The sequence below is a fragment of the Eriocheir sinensis genome, chromosome 5, assembly GCF_024679095.1.
Source record: "Eriocheir sinensis breed Jianghai 21 chromosome 5, ASM2467909v1, whole genome shotgun sequence".
Taxonomy (NCBI): domain Eukaryota; kingdom Metazoa; phylum Arthropoda; class Malacostraca; order Decapoda; family Varunidae; genus Eriocheir; species Eriocheir sinensis.
In genome coordinates, this window is record NC_066513.1 from 7,209,890 (window position 1) to 7,233,022 (window position 23,133).

Sequence of the window (23,133 nt, forward strand, 5' to 3'; positions counted from 1 at the left end):
TTGGTGTTGATTTGTTCTAACTTATCAATGTTTCTGTGTGTGTAAGGATCCCATACTGTGGAGCAGTATTCAAGTGTTGGTCTCACAAGTGTGTCATAAGCTATGTGTTTAATGTCAGGTGTGCAGTTATATAAATTCCTCCTCAGGAACCCAGAGTTCGGTTGGCTGTAGCACTGATGTGGTCTATGTGAGTGCTGAACTTTAGGTTAATGGAGAGGTGGACACCAAGATACTTGTGTGTGTGCACTGATTCTAGGTCTGAATTATGGAGAGTGTAAGTGTGATGGATGGGGTTGTGAGCTCTAGTGAATCTTAACAGTTTGCACTTGTCAGGGCGGAAATACATCTGCCAGGTGTGCTCCCACCACTGGAGGGAGTCCAAGTCTTTTTGTAGCGGTCTGCAGTCGTCAGTAGTCTTTACTGCTCTAAACAGCAAACTATTGATGGCAAAATTTAATAGTCTAGTGGAAGAGTTAGGCGTTGAGAGTGGAAGATCGTTAATGTACAGGAGGAAAAGAAGGGGGCCTAGAACAGTGCCCTGTGGGACACCTGAAGAAACAGGGACAGTGTCAGATGAAGATCCGTCAAGAAGAACACGTTGAGTCCTGTTAGTAAGAAATGCAGTGATCCAGTGAAGAATAGGTCCTGAAATACCGAAGTATTTCAATTTTAATGTCAGTCTTTTGTGCGGGACTTTGTCAAAGGCTTTGGCAAAATCTAAAACAATAGCGTCAACTTGTTTAATGTCACGTCGGTCAGGTAGCCTCGTAATGTTGTGATATGTAGTAATGAGTTGCGATTCACATGAGCGTTTAGGTCGAAAGCCGTGTTGTGAGTCAGTAAGGATGTTGTTTGTGTCAAGGTGATTCATTATGTGTTTGTGTATATGTGTTTGAAAATTTTACATGGAATCAATGTTAAAGAGATGGGGCGATAATTGGCTGGGTCAGTCCAGGACTACCGTAAGTGGAAGAGTAGAATAGGGTGCAGGTGATAGGGCAGGCCTAGGGTTGTTAGCAATGGGAGTGTAGGAAAGGACTTTAGCTAACTTTCACGAATGTGCATTTTAATGAATTTTCACAACAGTGCACATAGGATAACTGTGGTTCTTAACCACCATGATCCTGTCAGCCAAACATCAGACCCACGGAGAAATATGTAGTGTGAATAGCATTGCAGCCTTCCATGCATGAGTATGACCCTTAAATCAAATTTTGACGTTTAGAAAGCAAAAATACGTAAGTTTCCTTTAGAAAGATACAGTCCTGTACATCCAGCCCCAGGGACGGTTTCTTTGTTTACATTGCGCAACGTTCGAGCTGGGCACTACAGACCGCATATACGCAAGTTTTCATCTGCGTTCGACGGGGGATGTCGCAAATACCCTACCCGCGTATAAGCGAATCCACGAACAGTGAGGCCATGAACGGCGGGGGGCTTCTGTAGTTAGCGCGCCTCATGATATCATCAATGTTTTGACAATGCACGAATTCAGACAGCTAATAACTTGTAGTTGCTACCGCTGAGCTTTATGAATCCAGCCCCAGAGAAGTTGTAGATGCTTCTTTCCTCTACCGCCAATGCGGTTGGAGTAAAAAGGACCAGTGTGACACGAGCTTATGCGTGGACAACCAACAGCTCATTCCTGATGGGGTGTACAGGCATTCCCTGTAGCCCCAACGGTTGGAGGAAAATGGCCAGTGTGACACTGCCTTAAGGCAGCGAGGCCACTGTTTGCGTGAGCGCCATCGATGACATCATCGGACTGACAGCAAATCATAAGCGTGTTTTCAGAAGTCAGCCAATCATAAAGCAGCCACCTTCAGCTGCGGCTTCAAAATGACCCGTCCTCTCTTCCCATTTTCTTCCTCTTTCCAAGGTACGTATTTTGAGATAACAAGAGAGTAAAGTGGAAAAAAAAGTCAGCTTCTTTACGGGCCGGAACAAATAAGCTCAGTGTTTTCAATACCCCGAGTTTCACAATCCTCCAGTTTAGTGCTGTATCTTCGGAACGAAGCAAGCGCGAATCTCAGGAGGGTACTGTACAGTACCCTCTCAAGTTTCACACTATCCGAGTTTCGCAATCCTTGAGTTTCACGGTTAAACCTAAATTCTGACAATCCCGACTTTCGTGCATTATCACCCTGAGTTTCACGCTGCTTTGACATGTACAGGTCACGTTTACTTATCATTGGCGTCACGCACACTACCTTAACCCTTTCTATACTGCGACACCGACGTCGCCATTCTGAAGCGCCCAGTACAACATACGGCGACGCCGTCGTCGGCGTCCTGAAGCGCTCAGTACAATATACGGCGACGGCGACGTCGGACTCCTGACGGCAAAGCCTATGCTGGCGTCTTTATTACATTTAAACATTTAGTTTTAGTTGGTGCTGAGTGATCCCGTATTTTGTTCTGACTCTGCCTAGAGACTCCATATATGATACAGTGTCTTATTTGACTTTCAATGTTATTATAGTGTAATAACGTAAGTGTGTCTTACGCGCATTTGTACTTGACAGTAACAATCAATTCTAACAGAAAATAACAAAAATAATGAGAAAGAAATGATATATGTGTATGTGTGGGAGATGTGGAGTTCCTCTTCCTTTGAGTTGCCAAGTGGCTGGGTAGTGAGTGCTTATCTCACCACCCCCTCGGCTCAAGGACGCAGCCTCCCCTCCCTGCCCCACCGCCCTGTCTCTGTTCTCTTTCATTCTTTCTTCCTTCCTTCTACCTCCCCCCTTCAGGGTGTGTGTGTGTGTGTGTGTGTGTGTGTGTGTGTGTGTGTGTGTGTGTGTGTGTGAGAGAGAGAGAGAGAGAGAGAGAGAGAGTGGGGGGAGCCTCTTCAACAAGTTTCAACTTGCTGTTCCTCGACCTTTCCCTTCCTTTCTAACCATCTATATTATAATCTATGTGTGTGTATGTGTGTGTGTGTGTGAGAGAGAGAGAGAGAGAGAGAGAGAGAGAGAGAGAGAGAGAGAGAGAGAGAGACTGACTTATTAACACTATTGCACACGTGGACGCGACATACACGTCACTATAGTTGTCTGGTCAAAAAGCACAGCTTCTGATTGATGTGACTCGCATCACTAGGAGAAAAAATTCACCAAAAATTTTGTAATTCTCATTGACGCATGATACTTTGTCTGTAGACAGGCTAGCACATGTCAGCTTGAGGTAAGCTGCTAGACCCTTCTTGCTGGGAAATTTTCCTGGGTGACTGGTGACGCAAACAAAAAATCTCTTCAGTTGACTCTCTCGAGCGGTTGCAGACGGATTAGTGTGTGGCGGGGGGCAGGGTTACCAAATATTTTTTTCTTTCAAGCCTAACTTATCAACTACACAGGTAACTCTCAATTTACGTGAGTATTGTGTCCTTGAAGAGGTCACGTAAATCAAAAACAATGTAAATCAAACAAGAGGTAGGTTTCTGTCGAAAAATAAATATTCACTTCATTCAGTGGAGAGAGAGAGAGAGATAGAGATAGAGAGAGAGAGAGAGAGAGAGAGAGAGAGAGAGAGAGAGAGAGAGAGAGAGAGAGAGAGAGAGAGAGAGAGAGAGAGAGAGAGAGAGAGAGAGAGCGTGGCAGCATGGGTACTGTATTGTTGTTCAAGTGGTGCGCGGGAAGAACTGAGCTCAGCTGTGTGGCCGCGGCGCCGAGTGAGTCCAGTTGTGTGAGACATCTGGTGGCCACTCCATAAAATATCGCATATAAGTGAAAAAAACATGCAAATTAATCATTTATTTGAATTTTGGACCCCGCGTTATTTAAAAAACGCGTAAACCAAACTCGCATAAATCGAGTTACCTGTACGTCATATAAAAAATCTGAAACTTCAGTGGCAGTGGCAGTATCATAACCAATGAGGTTAATCCAAGGTGCGTTGTTGCCGATGCGTAGAGCTCCCTTGTTTTGGGGTATTGGGAAAAGAGCAATACGGCTGGGGAAGGTAGCCTACCCCATCCTTACCTTCACGCGGTACGCACCGTTAGTATACCCAGCGGGGTAGAACCATCAGGGAGGGTGGCAGCGACCATCAGCTGTTTTTAATATTTTTAGCCCGGACAAGGAGCAAGTCTTGAGACTTGTGTCTATAAATGTGAATGGTTTAGGTGGTGAGGAAAAGAGGAGAGTGATGATGGAAAATTTTGTGAATGGTTGAGTGGATGTGTTGGGAGTGAGTGAAACACATATTCAAGGAACTGGTGTGAGTGATGGTAGAGAAGGTACGTGGGAGGGTGTGCCTGGGGGGGGTGTATGGACGGGGATAGATGAGAAGTATAGAGGCAAGAGTAAGGAAGGATGTGCTAGTGTGATGTCTGAAAGGGTGTGGAATGGTGTGACTGATTATGGTTGGAAGGGATCAAGAATTGTGTGGGTGAAAGGAAAAGTAGGTTTAGTAAAGTATGCATGGGTGTGTATTTATGCACCAGTAAATGTGAAAAGTTAAAAAGGACAAAGGGAAGCTTTTTGGGAGGAAGTGAATTCATGTCTGAAGAGCTTTGAGAAAGAAAGGAAACTTATGATGATGGGAGATATGAATGCTAAAGCAGGTGATGAATGTGTGATGGATGTGGTGGGAAAATGGGGGATACCTGGGAAGAATGAAAATGGAGAGTGCCTGGTGGATGTCTGTGCTGAGAGGGGAATGTTCCTAGCAAACACCTTCTAGCACAAGAATATCCACCGACACACATGGAGGAGGGGAGAAGACTATGAGCAAAAAGGATTGATTCATTATGTGGCAGTAGATGGAAAGCTTAGAAAAAATATTTGTGACGTGTTTTTGGTTTTTAGCTGTGATGAAAAGTTTTTGAGATACAGAGGTTAAAAGAGACTCCCCATTGGGCTGCCCGACTGAGCTTGAGGGGATAATCGCGTCCGCACCACGCGCAAGGAAAGGGTTAAGGCAGGGGTGTGTCATGTCACCGTGGTTATTCAATATTTATATGGATGGTGTTATTAGAGAAAAGGACGGCAAAGTTGGGGAAGTTGGAGTAAGACTGTTCGATGAGGGAAGGAGGTGGGTACTGAATTCAATACTGTTTGGTGATGACACGGTGCTCATTGCAGAAAATGAAAGTGACTTACAAAATTTGGTCAGTGTTTTTGATAGTGTCAGTAAAAGGAGAAAGCTGAAAGTAAAGGTCAACAAAAGTACAGTGATGGTTTGTGAGCGAAGTAGAAGTGAGGTTGTAGATTTTGTATGCCCATATGGAGTGGGAATTGAATGTGAAAAAGAATGCAAAATAATTTTGAATGGTGAAGAAATGGAGGGGGTCAATGATTTTAAGTACCTTGGATCAGTTATGTGTAAGCATGGTGGTATGGAGGGAGATATAAGAGAAAGGGCATTGCAAGGAAGAAGGGTGGTAGGGTCTTTGGGACACATCATGAATGGCAGAATTGTGAGCATGGAGGTAAAGAGGGATTTGAGAAATACAATAATAGTACCAACCCTCACATATGCAAGTGAAACGTGGGCCTGGAATGAAAGTCAGAGGTCTAGAGTGCAGGCAGTGGAAATGAGTTATTTGAGGAGTGCTTGTGGTGTGAGTAAAATGGATGGAATGAGTAATGAAAGTGTGTATGAGTGTTTTGGAATGTGTCACGTGGGTGAAGAGAAGAATTGTGGAGTGGTGGAAGAAGTGAAGCGACAGACTTTAAAGTGGTTTGGCCACATGGGGCGAATGGAGAAGAGTAAGATGACCAGAAGGGTGTATGTGAGTGAGATAGAGGGTGGGAATGCTAGAGGACGACCTCCAGTGAAATGGAGGGATAGGGTGCAGGAGTACGTTAGGGAGAGGGGGGAAATATCTTTGACAAACTTTGAGCAGGCAAGGAGGGAGTGTCTGGATAGAGAAAGTTGGACACTCTTCTGCCGTGGCCATCCCCTGGTGGGAGCTCCTAGGAGCAGGCGTCGATGAAATGATGATGATGAAACAACCATTGTTTAGGTAATAATCTGTTCTTTAACCCTTTCATTGCTAAATGCTCGCAGCGAGCATTAGGCGTATTTGCTGGTGGTGCTAAACGCTCGCTGCGAGCTCCAGCCGCACTCAAATCTCCCGCGTATGAGTGTGTTCCAACACAATTTTTCACAAAACATGTTTGCCAATTGAGTGGGTTCTTCACTAAATTCAGTGGAAAATCATATCAGCCCAGCGCAGCAATTCTACGGATGAGTAACTGGTGGATGTTCTTGTCCAATATAGGGCCATTTTTGCATAGCTTCACCTATCACCTGACTGATTTTTTGACCAAATAGTTGTAAATATTGCAGTTGGCAATACTCCCTTGCCAGAATCTCAAGGAAAGATGTCCGCAGTTCCCTCAATATGGATGATCATCTCGCACGCACTGATGTAAGTGTTCACATTCAACACTCCCTGAACGTGCATGTACGTTCGCAGGAGAGGCATACATAACCGACTCCTATAGATCTGGGCCTCCTCTTTCCAATGGTGTTTTTGTTTTTTAATTGTGATGAATAGTTTTTGAGATACAGAGGTTAAAAGAGACTCCCCACTGGGCTGCCTGACTGCGCCTGAGGGGATAGTCGCGTCCCGTCCCACACGCAGAGAAAGGGTTGAGATGAAACGATAAAAAATGAAAAAATTATAACAGTTATGGAGATAAGTGGCAAAAAGTGAACTTTTTTTTTAAATCTTTTTTTTTAGTTTTTTTCAAATTTATGACCGTTATAATTGGTGATTCAAAATTCCGTTTGTTGCGCTAATTAGCTCATAAATGTCCGCTTCTTTTGTTATATAACGCAATTTGTTATATTTTTTCTCCTTCTATGTGAAAATATGAGTTTTTTCATCTCAGAAATCGGTTCGTGTCACTTCAACTCACGATATCTCGGTAAAATATAAAACAAACATTATTTTTTTTTTCTTTCCATATGAAAGAGCTTACAATTTACAGTGGAATGTATATAGTTTCATAAAAGCGAACCGAGCAAAAGATTCAATGAGCGTGTTTTAAAAAATTTATACCGCGTGCTCAAGGTACCAAAATGAAGCCCCCCCCAATAGCCAGTTAGGTGTCGTTTTGGATGAGAAAATCAGATGGTTGGGTGTGCGTGAAAGTGTTAACATGTTAACCGCGTTTGAACTTCCTGCCGTCTCCTCCCTGTTACGTTTGGTTCAACTCGGCGCAGCCTCAATACCACACGAGCCCCCGACTCGAGAGGAGGTGTGTAGCTTCACTCTGGTTATGAGCCCCTCTCGTGAAAGGTGAGATAAAGAGGATGACAACAAGGAGAAGGGTGTGGGGAGGAAGGGTCAGAAAGAAGAGTCAGGTCAGGGCTTTGGTCAGGACATGACCTGACTCAGGTCAGGTCAGGTCCATACCTGTCACACACACACACAGAAGGTAAAATGAGAAGGATGTGGGGAGGATGGGTCAGACAGGAGAGTCAGATCAGGGCTTTGGTCAAAACATGACCTGACTCAGGTCAGGTCAGGTCCTGATTTGTCACGCACACACACACACGTCACACACGAGCATAATGCCCAGGCCCTGTAAAACTACAACTAGGTAAATACACACACACCAGGAACACAAGAGGACATAATAAAAAACTGAGGAAGGGAAGATGCTTGAGAGCCATAAAGAAATATAGCTTCCCGCAAAGAAATATAGAGGTTTGGAACAGACTAAGTGAGGATGTAGTATCAGCGAGGAGTGTGCATAGCTTTAAGGAAAAGTTGGATAAATGTAGATACAGAGACGGGACCACACGACCGTAAAGCCCAGGCCCTGTAAAACTACAACTAGGTAAATACACAGAGAAGGGAAATGAGAATGGTGTGGGGAGGGAGGGGCAGAAAGGAGAGTCAGATCAGGGCTTTGGTCAGGATATGACCTGACTTAGGTCAAAACATGACCTGACTCTCCCTTCTGCCCCTCCCTTCCCCCACCCTTCTCATTTCCCTTTCTGTGTGTGTGTGTGTGTGTGTGTGTGTCATGACATGACCTGACTCTCCCTTCTGCCCCTCCCCCCCACACCCTTCTAATTTTCCCTTATGTGTGTGATGCACACCGGGAAAAGTTGCCGGTTGCCCAAGCTGCCGCCAACGCGGTGGGAAGAAAAAGGCCCAGTGTGACACAAGCTCACGGACAACTGACAACTCGCTCAAGGATGGGCGTACGGGCGTTGCCAGTAGCCATAACGGTTAGAGGAAAATGGCCAGTGTGACACTGCCTTAAGGCAGTGAGGCCGCTGATTGGGTGAGCACCGGTGATGACATCATCGGACTCCCAGCGAATCACAAGCATATTTTCAGAGCTCAGCCAATTGTAAGGCTTCATCTGTGGCATTGAAATGACCCGTTCTCTCTTCCTGTTTTCTTCCTTTTTCCAAGGTACGTATTTTGAGATAACAAGGGAGTAAAGGAGGAAAAAAAAGTTAGCTCCGGGGGGCAGCATGAGCCAATTATAATGGTGCCACTAAAAACAGTTGCCTGCGCTATGACGGGTTCGGGGCCAACCATCAGGCCCAGATGGATAGTCCACCGGTGCCATAGGCCATATTTAAACAAACAAAATAAAAAAATCTCCACGGGCCGGAACATATAATCGTTTTTTCAGTGTTTTCAATACCTTGAATTTCGCAATCCTCAAGTTTAGCGCTATACTTTCGGAACAAAGTGAGCACAAAACTCGAGAGGGTACTGTAGTTGGAAAAATACTCAAAAGAATAGTGGTGGAGGCCATCATCTGCCACCTCAAGGAAAAACGTCCTCCTTCCTGACCAGCAGTTCGAGTTCAGACCTGGCCACTCCACTTCAGACCTCCTGCTGCTCCTCTCCAGGGATTGGTAGGACTCCCTGGACACCGGCCTGGACACCTTTGTCGTCACTCTCAACATCGTGGGTACCTTTGACCAGGTGTGGCACACGGGCTTGGTGGAGAAGCTTCGTGCCAAAGGCATCCAAGGATACCTGCTGATACTGATGAACGACTACCTTCAAGGAAGAAGCCTCCATGTCATCAGCCACAGGCAGCAATCCAGGGAACCCCCAGTAGGTGCCTCAGTCCCTCAGGGATCTGTGCTTAGTCCTGTCCCCTGGAACCTGTACATTGATGACCTTCTCAGGAGCCTGCCAGCAGTCTTTGCATAAGCTGATTACTGCATGCTCTCCCTCTCCTACTCATACCAAGACTGTCAACAAGCGGTTGCTGATGTCAACAAACAACTACGCTTGATATGGCAGATGAGCTTTGCCCCTGAAAAGACCAAGGCAATGGTGATCTCTCAATCCCTGGGAGCCACACAAGCTGTCGAAAGAAGGGTGATGTTTGGCTCCGTCACGGTCCCGCTCCAGGATTATTGTATTTGACGGCTTATAAGATGCACTTTTTTTTCCAAAAAAAATGTCCCCAAAAATCACCCTGTGTCTTATAAGGTCAAGGTTCAGCTTTGGGTCACTGGCTAGTAAAGTTTTAGTGCAGCAATGGCACTAAAATTAATGCAAACCTCTCCACAAATGTAAACAAGGTGGCAATCGCTTTTACAGCAACAACGGCAACTCTTTTTGAAAGTAACAGTGAATAACAGTACTACTTACCACTACTTCATATAAAATGATACCAGTCAGGAAGAAAATTAACCCTTAACCCTTTCCTTGCATGCGGTGTGGACGCGACTATCCCCTCAGGCGCAGTCAGGCAGCCCAATGGGGGGGTCTCTTTTAACCTCTGTATCTCAAATACTATTCATCACAGCTAAAAACCAAAAACACCACTGGAAAGATGAGGTCCAGATCTATAGGAGTCGATTATGTATGCCTCTCTTGCGAACGTACATGCACGTTCAGGGAGTGTTGAATGTTAACACTTACGTCGGTGCATGCAGGATGATCAGCCGTATTGAGGGAACTGTGGACATCTTTTCTTCAGATTCTGGCAAGGGAGTATTGCCAACTGCAATATTTACAACTATTTGGTCAGAGAATCAGTCGGTGATAGGTGAAGCTATGCAAAAATGCCGCTATATTGGGCAAGAACATCCACCAGTTACTCATCCGTAGATTTGCCGCGCTGGGCTGATATGATTTTCCACCAAATTTAGTGAAGAATCCACTCAATTGGCAATCCTGTGTTGTGAGAATTAGTGTTGGAACACTCTCATACGCGGGAGATTTGAGTGTGGGTGGAGCTCACAGCGAGCGTTTAGCACCACCAGCAAATACGCCTAACGCTCACTGCGAGCGTTTAGCAATGAAGGGGTTAACCCTTTCCATACATGATGCAGACGTCGGCGTCACAGTATGGAAAGGGTCAAGAGGAAATGGAAGAGAATTAATCCTCTTCTAAACCTTTCAATCCTCCTGTAAATTCCTCTTAATCCTCTTCCACTTCCTCTTAAAGAGGTTTAGAAGAGAATTAAAAGGAAATGAAAGAAGATTAAGAGGTTTAGAAGAGGACTAATGGTGATGACGTTGGACGCCCTTCAGACGCCGACGTCGGCATCACCGGATTGAAAGAGTTAAACCCCGGGCATATTTCAGCGGTCTTGTGCTGCAGCCTGGAATAATTGGGCTAAAGTCGCACTTGGGAAAATATTCGCCAAATAAAAAACTACTTAACCTAGGGCAATAAACCAAACGGCATATGAAAGTACATTCCTTGTACTTCAAGATGGTGGTGTTGTTTGACCGGTACGCAGACAATGAAAAAGATTGGGGGGGGGGGCATAAAAGGATAGTTTGCCGCCCATTTATTGGCACTTCCAAGTACACCAGGACATACAGTCGACTATAGAGTAGTGTCACACTGTCCAGTAAGTTTCATTCAGAAAGCGACATCTGGCAACCCCTGCACGCGACATGAAAATTATTACATCCTATCGAAATCTTACTGTTGTGGTGATCGGTGGTCACAGGTGCACTCTCCATAATTTTAAGATAGATATTTATCAAAAGTGCCCGTCGCTAACGCTTAATAAATATTTTTTCTTTAGGCTCTGTCGTTACATTTTGACACGAGCTTTTAGTTTCGGTCAAATTTAGTCAAGAGCAATTCTAAGTTCTTTATCAAACTATGATACATTTAAAAATATACTCCACTTATTAAGGGAGATTGTTATGCCTTTTAATTTAAAAAATAAATCCCTGACAGCCGAGATCTTGTTCTTTATTGAAAAATTTATACGTAATAATAGGCTATAAACGTTCACATGACGGCGGCGTCGACCGCGGGCTTTTCCGCACTCGCACTCACCACACACACACACACACACACACACACACACACACGTATTTATACTTAGATATTACGTAATCTTCACAGAGAAATGATTTTAGATTTTTGATGATCTGAATTGTCTTTGAGGCTTTATAGTGACGGGAATTTAGGCTGCGAGTTAAACAGACCCTCAAGCCTATTTGCTGTTTGATGGTAAGGAGCATTAGTTACTGCCTGCCTCTGTGAAGGACAGCATTGCACACGGTATTTTCAAAGTTTAATAAGAAAAAGTGTTTCAGACTGTTCGTGATGTTTTACCTCATCGTCATCATCATCATCATGTAGAAGACATTCATTATTGCATTTCTAAATTGAATTCATGTAATCTGGTATATTTCTAACTACATTATATTATAATATAATATTATACAATATTATAATTTCACGGTCACACACACACGGTACACACTGATACACGTCACTAACATCACCAGTGAATGCGCCACCGTGGTATAGTTGCCAGATACCGCCACCAGGCTAAACATTCTGAAAACCGTGACACTACTCTCTATCGTCGACTGTACCTTACACTCACAGAACTGTTTATATAATACTGTGCTCATATATACACAGTATCACTTTGTTTACACAAGGAATTTTGGTTGTTTGCACAAACAAGTGGGGCACGTATGCGGGAAACACGCGTTTTTTTTTCTTTTTCTGTGAAATGGTACTAGCGCGGAACACTGTTTGTTTGCAGAGTTGGCTGGCCTGAAAAAAAGAAAAAAAAGCTGTTTATGGGTTGTTTACATCTAAATTTAGTGGATTATTGTACATTTTTTTATGAAAAAAAACATCATTCCATTGCTTATGACTGTGTATAGTAGCAATATATGAGGTACAATGGCAAACAAACATCATTGCTTACATCATAAACAGCGAATTCTTTATGTGATATATATGAAATGAGGAGGTAAAAATGACGTATGTGAGTTATACTGTTGTTTGGCCATCCTTACCCATTGAAGAAATGCACAAATGGTGATTATTTACGTCCACGATAATTGTTTACACCCCAAAAAACATCGAATTTTGAAAAAAATTTATGTTTGTTCATGATATAAGAGTGTGTGGTATCATTATCAACCAAGAAAACCCCCCAATAAAACGATTTCCAAGTGTTGTTTGCTTCTTGTTTGCATGAAATTTTTGTGAAAAAGTTGTAATTTTCAGTGTCAAGTTGACCATACATGACTTATGGCCCCTTTACTGCAAGCAGAAATACAAAAAAAAAAATGCATTGTTTGCAGTGGAATGTCATTGTTTATAGCTAAAACTGAGAAATTATTGTAATTTTCAAAATAAAACTGAAAAATTATGTACATTTCCTTCCCCCGTCTGTTTGTTTGCCAATGTTTACGTATTGCGTTGCATTGTTTACGCGTTTTGTGTGTTTTTATACCTACCACACCAAGCTGTTTACACATTGTATTCCTCACTGTCGTGCCCACGATTGCCGTATGTCACTTGTACTGAGTGAGTGAGTGCCGGGGCAGCAGTACATGCTCGTGCGTGTGTTGGTGCCGGGCGCAAAACGGGGATGACAGGGAGTAAGGAGGGGGGGGGGGCCTGGGGGATGGCTTGGGGTGGCGGGAAGCGGGCGGGAGTGCGTGGGATGATGGATGATGGAATTTTTCACTCCCAGAATGTTCTGGAAGCCACAAATATTGGCGCATTTTTTCAAAAATTGGTAGGACGACATATGTTGTCACCCGGGGTGGGGGACTTTTTAGGTAATGTCGACATATGTCGTCGCCCGGGGTTAAGGGATTAAGTGACTTAACCCCTTTTGAACACAAAAGTTTTTCTCGGGTGATCCCCCTTGAACACAAAAGTCAGCGGAAAATGAACTTGAAACTGAGAAAAAGTCATAAAAGATGTTTTATAGAAAATTTTCTGGCACACCCTGCCGTGAAATCCGTTTCTTTCTAGGTTGTCACATTTGCCTGGAATTCCATGATTCCCCAAAATTTGAACTTTTACTGGTGCGATGTACAGAAAAATTTATTGAAGAAAAGTTGCTCATTTTATTATGATGGAGTCTATAAAATACAGTTTATAATCTCTGACCCAGAAATTTACTGCCTACAGAGAGCCAAAGTTGCAGTAAAACTCAAAAAATAATTTTTGTAAATTTTTGAAGTTTTTTTTCATTCTGGAATGAATCTCATTGAATAAAAGTTATAGAAAATCATCCATATAACTCAACTGTGAAATCAGATTATTTATTTGGACTGACCGTTTAACTGGAATTCCATGATTCCCCCAAAATTCCTACTTTTTACCTGTGTGACATACAGAAAAATTTATTGAAGATATTGGTTTACCAAGAACATCACGTACATCAGTGGAGATTTCAAGCCTACGCTTAGCACGCACACTAGGAGCAGAAACTAAAGGAACACCGAGGGAGGTAACCAACTGATGGGACAGATATTGCCCTACAGATGCCATGATGCGTAGGCGGGAACTGTAGACTATTTTGAGCGCGGAGTGGTGGTAGGGGACGTCGCAGAAACAAAAGAGGTGCCAATTAGTCACATAGCATCGACAGAGACCTAGTTACGCACGCCCTTCAAATTTCTTGCTCATTATCCACGTCTGATAGTACTATATGACGCCAGCGGCATCATCGTCATTAAGGGGTTAATTCTTGTACCTAAACAAACTAGTGGGCGGTTGTACATCAAACCTGACAATACGCGCAAGACACGCTACATTTCCTTAGTAGACAGGGATCATTGAAGTAAGAAAGACCTCTTCATAAAACTGTTTAATCTTAATCTGTACAGCGTCAGATACATACAACGTACATATTATTTTTTAATACCATCGAGCGTCAGATACGTATGTCGTACGTATTTAATGTATTATTTTTTCCCATCACTGGAGTGTGTCGAGGGTGATTTCTGTGGTGGTGCCCTAGTAGACTGATCCTTTGGAAATACTGACCACCCAATATATTTCATTTATTACCATAGCTGGCAAGCCTGGCAGCCATTATTCTGGGTACACTTTTTTTATTTGTGTGGATGTTGGAGGTGGTTTTGGAGATCGTGATGTGGAAATTGAAGTGGTTGGTGCTTGGAAAGTGAATTGACAGTGTTGTGGGTGAGGCATAGTGGGTATACCGACGTCCAGAACCGGCAATTTTGTACTGGTAATTTTGCTAAGGAGGGGGCCACGTATAAACTGTAACAGCGTGAGCGAACACTCTTGTGAGCGACTGTACGTTGAACTGAACTATCAAAAAGCTCAAAATGAGTTACTCTCTGACAATATATATAAGTCTGTGCTAGATGTGTCGAAAGAAAATTACTTATTCGTATACGCACCCTCAAATCCAAGAAAGTCTACGGAAATCAACACGACCATTTCGCTTTCTGATTCGATAAAAAATGGCTGAAAACAACGACTTCTAAGTGACGGTAAGCTAAATGATGCTACATTTCCTCATTTTTCATGGTTTTACGCTGTTTTATGCAAAAAAAAAAAAAAATGATTTTTCCTCCGACGCTGGGGTGGGGAGGAAATGGACATGTTTCCGGTCAACATATTTATTTCAAATTCTTTCTGTAAAGATAAAATAGGCCCTAAATTCAGCTATGGTACTATTTTTTCTTCATGTAAAATAGTAAATGTGGTATAAAATATGGATTAAAGTTGAGGAAAAATCACGTGACCTGGAAACAGGTGCTGATTGGTCGTGACGTCACGATGCAGTCGGCAGGCCACCAACTTTGTGTTACTCCGAGATTTCATGTTGTGTTGTATGTTTCTAGTGGCTAGCATTGCTTGGAGACGTAACTCGCAGTCGTTGGTGATTCGTGCCAATGTGCAAGAGTATATATATACGGACAAAAGTACTCCACGTAAGATATTTGTCTGTGCTAGTGAATCCTGCAGTAATTTTCTTTAGTTTCCCCTCGGACTAACTTTTCATCGTAAACTCAACTATTCTCTCTACTGTCATGTCCTCTGATTATAAAATATTGGTCTGCATTCATCTTCTTATTCATCTTCAGGCATTGATTCTCTCTCTCTGATGTTCCAAAGCCATTGTTTTATCTTGGTTAGGCTAGGTAAGTTTCCATAATACTAATATAAATTCAACCTTGATTTTTCTCTATAGTGCCCCCTCGGACTAACTTTTAATCGTGAACTCAATTATTTTCTGCAGAGCAGAGGCGAATCAGTTGATTTCACTCCCATTTTAATAATAAAACACATTTCCAACACTCTCAAGGAGTTCTGTAAGCGCCTATAACATACCTGTTAGGCGCAGCTTGGAGCTGGAGTGGCCACAGCGGATAAAAAACAATGGACACAACACTGGTACTGTCGTCTGCTGTACTCCGCTGCAGCCTGATGACGTCACGAGCTAATGGTGGCTTCTCCCCATGAGATGAGAAGAATTTGAGATATCTCTCCAATATCCAGTCAACTAGCAATTTATAGGACGCAATATGTGCACTATGTTATCATCGGTACGTGGCAAAATGCATTTCTAGGTTCTTCCTAGAACTGGAAACATGTCCATTACAGAAGCCCCCCGCCGTTCACGGGTATTTGGTTCTGTGAGATTCCCGTGATCCGCAAATCCGCGATTGACGGGAATATAATCAAATAGGGGAAATAGGGTTTCGTTCTACCATCTCGATCGAATAAAAAAAAATGGACTTCTAAGGCATTTCTAAGCATTGTTATATAATTTTACATACACATAAATCACAAATTAAATATGGACTGTAATAATTTAACACTCACTCTGTGGTTGGTTGTGGTGAATGTGAGTGCGTAGGCGGTGGTGGTTGGCGGGCGAGTGGTGTTGTCAACATGAAAGGTGGTGGCGCGGTGGGTTCCCAGTCCCAACCTGACAAGTACACGTTCGAGCTGGGGTGCGTTTGAGAGAGCGACTTGGGCCACCCAGACCGCCCCGGGTCCTCTCAAACATGTGATGCCGCAGCCCGAGTTGCCTACTTGGACTGCCCGCTGCAGCTCAGTTTGGAGAGGTGGAGCACCTCCATGCTGTGATGACATCATCAGCAAATATGGCAGCCCAAACAAACACATATAAGTGCTTCCATTGCATTTCACCTCTCTGTGTCACCATAACCACTGCAGCTTCCTTTTCATTCTCTGATGCAAGGAGCTCGTCGGCCAGAACAGCTCGTGATGCATGTTTAAATGTTGTCAGGAAGATCAGCAGACGCCATTTTGCTGCCAGAACAGCGAGTAAACACCGTCAAGAAGATCAATGGACACCATTTTGCTGCCAGTGAGTCGCCATTACCATAGCAATGACAAGGCTTAACTGATAGGCACACAAAAGCGTTTGATAGAGAGGTCCGGGTCGTCTGGGCGCCCGGGGTGGCCCGAGTCGCTCTCTCAAATGCACACCAGCTGGGCGCTACAGACCGCGTGTACACGAGTTTTCATCCGCGTTCGACGGGGGGTGTCGCAAATACAGTACTGTCTCCAGGATTGCGAGTTTCAAGTTTGCGATTTACGGAGTTTGCAATAGGGACCCCAAAAAATTGATTTTTATTGAAAACTGAAATTGCAATATGACCCAAAAGGAAAAGGAAATGGCAGCTAAAACTGGGTTTTTTCACACCTTGTTGTGGTCCTTGATTCCCATTCTCGCTCTTACCCACCCCCTGGGCTTTTCCATTGGCTGTGGGAAGCATGGTGAGTGGGATCTGGGCAGCCAGGTGCATGTGTGCGAGCAGCCCCGACCGCGTGCCGGGCCCGAGCAGCTGATGGGCGGCTGATGATGGTGAGGGTGATGATGAGCGTCAGCGGCGCGGCTCCCGCATCAGCACCTTCATCAGGGCCCGTGCGTGTGTGGCTGTGCCCATCATGGGCCCAGGCTCCTCAGTCTGCCAATTCCCACCTTCCACATGTTGTGCAGGACCTCTTTCTTTTCTTCCATCTCTTCCTTTTCAAAAAGAAGAGATGGAAGAAAAGAAAAAGGTCCCACGCAACATGTGGAAAACAAGAACTGGCAAATTGAGAAGCCCAAACCTACAACAAACACAGCCACAGACACACACACACACAGCCGTCAGCCGTCGAAGAGTAAACAACAGGGCCGCTCCGCTCCGAGCCGTTGAAAAGACACAATCCTCGATCAGCGCCAGCTGAAGAGGAGGAAATATACCCGGTGTAGTGTTGCAGAGGCCTGGGCTGCGCTAATGTTGGTTCGGTGGGTCTCCATAAGTGCAGTTTAGTACGATGAGTGAGAAGGAGGAAGATCAGGGATGGATCACGCCAAGAAGAAGAAGAGGAGACAACAACAGCGGGGAGGAAAGTGAGTACGAGGCGGGAGGTACTTCAGCTGAGTTCTCTGGTTTTGCGAGAAATGAGACGACATTATACAAGAGAGTGCTACTGATGGAAAGAAAACTGGATAAATGGATCAGCATGGTAAAGAGAAGGGATGAGGAAGAAGAGCAGAATAGAGTATTCCACAGCGACCTGAGAAATAGGATAAAACAACTAGAGGAAAATGAGAAGAAATTGATTAAGGAAAATGAGGAGCTAAAGGAAAAAGTAGCAAAGTACGAAAGATCAATGAAGGAAGGTTTGGGAGTGGTAAGAAAGGAAAATGAAAACCTGAAGGAACTGGTAAACAAAGAAGAACAAAGAGTTAGAGAAGAGGTGAAGACGTGGAGAGTGGAGAATGAAAAAGCAAATGTAAGCCTAAGAGAAGTAATAGAACAGCAAAAGAAGGAGGATAAAGAAGACGTGGAGAAAGAGGTAGTCAAGGCCCTGAAGAAAAATGAAGAATTAGTGAGAGAAGTAGCAGACAAAAAAAGAAGTGCTATTATTTTTGGGATGAAAGAAAAGAATATAACATATAAACCAAAAAGGGATAAAGAGGAACTGAAATCAGTCAAAGACCTGCTCAAGAACCTAAATGATGCAGAAAAGCAGAGTATTGAGGAGGAAGTAGACGAGATTTATAGAATGGGTCCATTTATTGAACAGAAAACTAGACCAGTTAAGTTAAAACTAAAATCACAAATGGCAGCCGAAGACATACTATATAGAACAACTAAACTAAAGGAAACGGAAGGATGTAAGGAAATATATATAAAGAAAAATAGAAATGAAGAAGAAAGGATGAAATGGAATGAATTACTGGCAGAGACAAAAGTAAAAAATAACGCAAGATCTGAGGAAGAAAAAGAAGCATTTTTTTGGAGAATTTCGGGGGATCGAATCAAGAAATGGTTCATAAGGGAGAAGAGAAAGGGGAGCAAAAACTAGATAAGAAAGATACAGAGAGGGGAATAAGAACAATGTACACAAATGTAGATGGGTTGATCTCTAGTAAAATAGAGCTGCAAGATTATCTAAAAGAGAGGGATCCCATGATAGTTTGCCTAACTGAAACTAAACTAAAAGAAAACATCCAAATTGAGTTAGATGGAAGATACAGTGTGTGGAGGAAGGATAGAATGGGCAGAGGCAGAGGAGGAGTGGTGATAATGATAAAGAAAGAGTTATTAGTAAAATCAATAGAATATGGAGAGGGAAAAGCAGAGATAGTGAGTGTAAGCTTGGAAAACAAGAATAGAGAAAGGATGACGATTGCAGTAACATATGTACCACCAAAAACTACATCATGGAGTAAAGAAGATTATGAAAACATGATTGATGACACCATACAGAGTTTGAGGAGATTACTTAAGGCAAACAAAGGAGTAATACTGTACTAGTTGTCGATTTCAATTGCAAAGAGGTTGACTGGGAAAGGTTTGAGAGCAATGGTAGTGATGTGGCATGGGGTAATAGATTCTTGAATTTAATGATGGAAAATTTGATGATACAAAGGGTGAAGGAAAGCACTAGATATAGAAGAGACGATGAACCGGCAAGACTGGATTTGGTGTTGACAAGAGAAATTCACGTGAAGGATGAGTTGAGGTATGATTGCCCCTTGGGAAAAAGTGATCACGAGCTCATAGAGATGGAAATGGAGGAGGAAGGAAGGAACAAGACGAGACTTATAGAAGCAATAGATTAAACTATAGGAAAGCAAGGGTGGAAAACCTCGAAGTTTTTTGGTGAAATGGATTGGAAAGAGTTAATGAGTACAAGCGAAGTTCAAGGAAAGTATGATATTTTCATGAGGGCGTACAACACAGGTGTTATGAAGTTCGTACCAAAATACAGACCGAGGGAGAGGGCTAAAAAGGACTGGTTTAATGCAAGATGTGCAAAGGCAAAAGAAAAGAGATACAAAGCGTGGTCAAGATTAAAAAGAAACAAAAATCAAAGAAACAGAGAAGACTTTAAGGCAGCGAGAAATGAGTACGTGAAAGTGAGAAAGGAAGAAGAGAAACGATACGAAAAGGACATTGTGGAAAAGTGTAAAGAACAACCTAAACTATTTTATAGATTTATAAATGGAAAAATTAAATCAAGAGAAACAATTGAAAGACTGACTGAAGAGAATGTAGAGATCGAGGATCCCAAAGGCATGGCAGAATTATTTAACAAAAAATTCCAGCAAGAGTTTACCAAAGAATCATTATTTAATGAACCACAAGAAAACAACTTAGATGTATATATGGAAGAGGTCAAAATAGATAAAGAGGAGATAAAAAACCTATTGGGGGAATTGGAAGAAGGGAAGGCCGTGGGACCGGATGGAGTTTCAGGTTTTATGCTTAAAGAATGCAGAAATGAGCTAGTTGGCCCGATATATGACATCATTAGGTGCTCAATTAAAACTGGCACAGAGCCTAGGGAGTGGAAGAGGGCAGAAGTGGTACCTATATACAAAAGTGGAAAAAAGGAAGAACCCCTAAATTACAGACCGGTGTCTCTGACCAGTGTAGTATGCAAAATATGTGAGAAATTAATAAAAGAACAATGGATGAGATTTCTAGAAGAACATAATTTAATTACAAACAATCAATATGGGTTTAGGAAAGGCCGCTCATGTGTGACAAACTTGCTGAGCTTTTACTCAAGAGTGACGGACAAATTACAGGAAAGAGACGGATGGGTGGATTGCATTTACCTAGACTTAATGAAGGCATTTGACAAAGGTCCACATTCAAGACTGCTGTGGAAACTAGAAAATAAAGGAGGAGTGAGAGGGAAAATGAAGTGCTGGATGGAAAGCTACTTAAGAGGAAGAGAGATGAGAACCGTGGTTAAGGACACTAGATCGGAATGGAGAACAGTGGAAAGTGGAGTGCCCCAGGGGTCGGTTTTGGCACCAGTACTCTTCCTAGTCTGTATTAATGATATGCCAGAGGGAATAAACAGCTACATGAGCCTGTTCGCAGATGATGCTAAACTGCAAAGACATATAAGAAACAGTGAAGACTGCAAGGAGCTGCAAGAAGACCTAAACAAGATTTGGAAATGGAGTCAGAAATGGGAAATGAAATTCAACGTGAGGAAATGTCATGTTATGGAAATGGGAAAAAGTGTAGAAAGACCAAAATGGACATATAAAATGGGAGATGGTGAAATATTAAAGAAAGTAAATGGAGAGAGAGACCTGGGAGTAATTATGCAAGATTATATGCAACCAGGAAGTCATATAAATTGGATCTTTGGTGATACATATAACATGGTGAGAAATATAGGCATAGCATTCCACTACATGGACAAAGAAATGATGAAAAAATTAATAACTACTATGATCAGACCTAAACTAGAATACGTGGAAACAGTGTGGTCTCCACATATGAAGAAACACATAGTAAAACTAGAAAGAATACAGAGGATGGCAACAAAAATGGTTCCAGAACTGGAGGGACTGACATATGAAGAGAGACTAAAGGAAATGGACTTGCCAACACTAGAACAAAGAAGAGAAAGAGGAGACCTAATACAAAAATATAGGCTATTGAGTAAAATGGAAGAAGTGGATAACGAGAAATTGCTACTAAGAGAGGAACCTTCCAGCAGGAATACTAGAGGACATAGTAAAAAGTTGAGGAAGGGAAGATGCTTAAGAGACATAAAGAAATATAGCTTCCCACAAAGAAATATAGAGGTTTGGAACAGATTAAGTGAAGAAATAGTATTGGCGAAGAGTGTGCAAAGTTTCAAGGAAAAGTTGGATAATTATAGATACGGAGACGGGACCACACGAGCGTAAGCCCAGGCCCTGTAAAATTACAAGTAGGTAAATACAACTAGGTAAATACACACACACACACACACACACACACACACACACACACACACACCTGGACTCCGACAAAAACACCGTTCAGGCCACCCCACCGACACTCATCATAACCATCACCATTATCAGCCGCCCGCCAGCTGCTTGGGGCCCAGCACGCGGCCAGGGCCGTCTGCACACATGCGCACCCGGACAGGTGGCCAAGCACAAGATGTCGACAGTTTTCAATTTTCCCCATAAGAATAATGGTTCAAAGTTTGTGATTTCAACGTATGCAACCCGCAACGTTGCAAACTTGGAGACAGTACTGAACCCTACCTGCGTGTAAGCGAATCCATGAACAGTGAGACCATGAACGGCGGGGGGCTTCTGTACAAAATACCAAAACGCTGTACAGGTTAACTTCGTTTGATTGATAAACACAAACAATATATGGATAATATTGATTGAGATATTGTGAAGATATGTTATTATTGAATATTTACATGTCCCTGTTTCTCCATTTCTCATTTCTTTTAACATTCTTACTTTACATACGTGTTCAACAAACACTGAAGCACATTCAGGTTTGAAATTTCATACTTCCTTATGTTCTAAAGATGTACTAGAATATTAAAACAACTAGACTTATGATGTAGAGTAATAATTAAAGAAATATGATGCACAAACTTTATACCCATTACCCCTTTGAATGTCACTGTCTCCGCCATGTTTGTTTACATCTCAAAGCAGTACCCTCGAGTCTATAAGGAGGATCAATTCTGGTAGGTCCCAGCAAATATTAAGGGTTTTAAATGTAAAGTATTGGGATTTGATAAGGATCTGAATACATGTGAAACTTTAACAATGACCTGATAGTGGGGAGGGCTACAAATGTCAGGTGAAAAATCTTCACTTGACAATCATGTTTCAAACCTGTTCATTATATTTTTTTTCAAGTGCCTGCCGAAATTGGGGGGTGCGTCTTATAAGACCATGCGTCTTATAAGCCATCAAATACAGTACGTCAGGATCCTCAGAGTGGACTTGGACCAAAAGCTGTGCTTCATCCGCCACCTGAAATATATAAGCCCACCAAGCTTCCCTCTGGGTCTCTGCGTAGAGTGGCAAATTTCCTGGACAAGAGTGGAATTATGCTACCCTGCAAGGCCCAGGTAAGACCCTACCTAGAGCATGGGCCTCTGACCTGGATGTCCAGTGCACCCACACACGTGCAAACACTGGACAAGGTGGAGCGATGTGCAGCGGCCATTAGAAAATTATACCCAGCCGCCCCCACAGGATATGACACCCCTGGACACTCTGGAGCAACACCAGGATGTTGCTGTGCTGGTGGTTTTCCACAAGGCCCAGGTAAAAGGAGTACCACATCTGACAAGGCTGAGACTCTACCCCGTGAGAGGCTGTCAGAGATACAAGAAAGGTATTCTCCAGCCAAAAGCAGGTATTGGTGCCGAGGTCATGCGCCAGCCAGCACCAGAGGACCTTCACTTCGAGTGTCATGCCTATGGAACACGTTCACTGCAGCAGTGCTTAGAGTAAGGGGAATGTCCATGCAGCAGTGAAAGAGGCTGCCCACAGGTGGTGAGGAACATGCTACTGTCTCCCCACAGAGTGGTAATACTGGCCTAGTAGTGCACCCAAGTACATTGCCGAAGAATTGATCATGTAAAGGAGTTGGAGACAAAGATATTCTTGCTGACTCTG

At 43.1% G+C, this 23,133-nt stretch overlaps 1 protein-coding gene and 1 long non-coding RNA gene across 11 annotated transcripts in view; one reads left to right on the forward strand and one right to left on the reverse strand.

Moving 5' to 3' along the window:
- Positions 1–23,133, reverse strand: part of LOC126983793 (adenylate cyclase type 9-like) — a 418,782-nt gene that overhangs the window by 296,440 nt on the left and 99,209 nt on the right. The window lies entirely within an intron of this gene.
- Positions 2,845–23,133, forward strand: part of LOC126983880 (uncharacterized) — a 43,392-nt gene continuing 23,103 nt past the window's right edge. Inside the window, exon 1 of the long non-coding RNA XR_007736280.1 lies at positions 2,845–3,432. This is a non-coding gene — a long non-coding RNA (uncharacterized LOC126983880). The remainder of the gene's footprint in view (positions 3,433–23,133) is intronic.